The sequence below is a fragment of the Salvelinus sp. IW2-2015 genome, linkage group LG26 (genome assembly GCF_002910315.2).
Source record: "Salvelinus sp. IW2-2015 linkage group LG26, ASM291031v2, whole genome shotgun sequence".
Classification (NCBI taxonomy): domain Eukaryota; kingdom Metazoa; phylum Chordata; class Actinopteri; order Salmoniformes; family Salmonidae; genus Salvelinus; species Salvelinus sp. IW2-2015.
In genome coordinates this window covers 2,732,765-2,735,592 of record NC_036866.1, presented here as the reverse complement: position 1 = coordinate 2,735,592, position 2,828 = coordinate 2,732,765, and positions in this window count along the sequence as shown.

Genomic DNA, 2,828 nt, shown 5'->3' with positions numbered 1-2,828 from the left:
TCTATATGTTTAGGAATATATATATATATATATATATATATACTACCGTTCAAAAGTTTGGGGTCACTTAGAAATGTCCTTGTTTTTGAAAGAAAAGCGCCTCTTTTGTCCATTAAAAGAACATCAAATTCATCAGAAATACATTGTTAATGTTGTAAATGACTATTGTAGCTGGAAACTGTGTTTTTTTTAATGGAATATCTACATAGACGTACAGAGGCCCATTATCAGCAACCATCACTCCTGTGTTCCAATGGCACATTGTGTTAGCTAATCGAAGTTGATCATTTTAAAAGGCTAATTGATCATTACAAAACCCTTTTGCAATTATGTTAGCACAGCTAAAAACTGTTGTCCTGATTAAAGAAGCAATAAAACTGGCCTTCTTTAGACTAGTTGAGTATCTGGAGCATCAGCATTTGTGGGTTCGATTACAGGCTCAAAATGGCTAGAAACAAAGCACTTTCTTCTGAAACTAGTCAGTCTATTCTTGATCTGAGAAATGAAGGCTATTCCATGCGAGAAATTGCCAAGAAGCTGAAGATATCGTACAACGCTGTGTACTACTCCCTTCACAGAACAGCGCAAACTGGCTCTAACCAGAATAAGTAAGAGGAAAGAGTATATTAGAGTGTCTAGTTTGAGAAACAGATGCCTCACAAGTCCTCAACTGGCAGCTTCATTAAATAGTACCCGCAAAACACCAGTCTCAACGTCAACAGTGAAGAGGCGACTCCGGGATGCTGGCCTTCTAGACAGAGTTGCGAAGAAAAAGCCATATCTCAGACTGGCCAATAAAAAGAAAAAATTAAGATGGGCAAAATAACACAGACACTGGACAGAGGAACTCTAGCCTTGAAAATGTGCTTTTCTTTCAAAAATAAGGACATTTCTAAGCTGACCCCAAACTTTTGAACGGTAGTGTATATATGGTAATACTTTAGCAATGAACCATGATATTACTGTATTGCAATAGTTGTAACTACAATGATAAGACAAATCACTAATGACACAAATCTCCACGAGGACTGTAACAATGTACAACAGTAGCCTACTTCTCACAGGGTCCTTTCCAAGTGTTACAAGTTGCCCACACAGCTAGAAACCTTGCCTGAGATGCACTGATGAATTTCAGTCATTGTTTCTGGTAGTGTGTGTAGCAGGTACGTCAACAGGTGCCAATGCCTCTGGTTAAGTTGTGAGAAACAACGTTTCAATAACCTGAGAAGAGTTTGCCTGATATTGGGAAGGTTTCTAGTCACAGAAAAYGCCTTATTCTAGACTTCAAACATGATCAAAGGAGATTCTCCACTGAAGGTGCTTCTTAGTCCAGGACTAGTCTTAATCTGTCCGGGAAACCAGGCCGTAACACTCATATGGTTACAGGCAGGGGGCAGTGATGTGTCTCAAAGGAGAATAGAACCATTGTATGACATAGTCCACTGTGGGCAGTTTCAGTGGTGTTGCCACATCCAAGCGAACCATGACAATGTCAGGTATGTTGGTAAACCAGCTCTACTGAAGCACCAAACCCTCCTTTCTACTTCAATTCACAGGGAAGAGTTAGACGAAATGGGACATTGTACTTTCCCTGATGACTGCAACCCAGCATGACTCACTTTCATCTTTTTTTTATTCTCTCCTTTTCCAGGAGACATGTTTGTGCTGGCTGCAGGCTAAAACCAGGGCATCACCAGACGCTGTTATACCTGAAACATGTTCTCTCTCTACAGGTAAAACCAGGGCATCACCAGGACGCTGTTATACCTGAAAACATGTTCTCTCTCTACAGGTAAACCAGGGCATCACCAGAACGCTGTTATACCTGAAAACATGTTCTCTCTCTACAGGTAAAACCAGGGCATCACCAGACGCTGTTATACCTGAAAACATGTTCTCTCTCTACAGGTAAACCAGGGCATCACCAGGACGCTGTTATACCTGAAAACATGTTCTCTCTCTACAGGTAAAACCAGGGCATCACCAGATGCTGTTATACCTGAAAACATGTTCTCTTTAACAGGTAAAACCAGGGCATCACCAGAATGCTGTTATACCTGAATACATGTTCTCTCTCTACAGGTAAAACCAGGGCATCACCAGGACGCTGTTATACCTGAAACATGTTCTCTCTCTACAGGTAAAACCAGGGCATCACCAGAACTGTTATACCTGAATACATGTTCTCTCTCTACAGGTAAAACCAGGGCATCACCAGAATGCTGTTATACCTGAATACATGTTCCCTCTCTACAGGTAAAACCAGGGCATCACCAGAATGCTGTATAACCTGAATACATGTTCTCTCTCTACAGTAAAACCAGGGCATCACCAAATGCTGTTATACCTGAATACATGTTCTCCTCTCTACAGGTAAAACCAGGGCATCACCAGAAGCTGTTATACCTGAATACATGTTCTCTTTCTACAGGTAAACCAGGGCATCACCAGATGCTGTATACCTGAATACATGTCTCTCTCTACAGGTAAAACCAGGGCATCACCAGGACGCTGTTATCCTGAATACATGTTCTCTCTCTACAGGTAAAACCAGGGCATCACCAGGACGCTGTTATACCTGAATACATGTTCTCTCTCTACAGGTAAAACCAGGGCATCACCAGAATGCTGTTATACCTGAATACATGTTCTCTCTCTACAGGTAACCAGGGCATCACCAGGACGCTGTTATACCTGAATACATGTTCTCTCTCTACAGGTAAAACCAGGGCATCACCAAGAATGCTGTTATACCTGAATACATGTTCTCTCTCTACAGGTAAACCAGGGCATCACCAGGACGCTGTTATACCTGAAAACATGTTCTC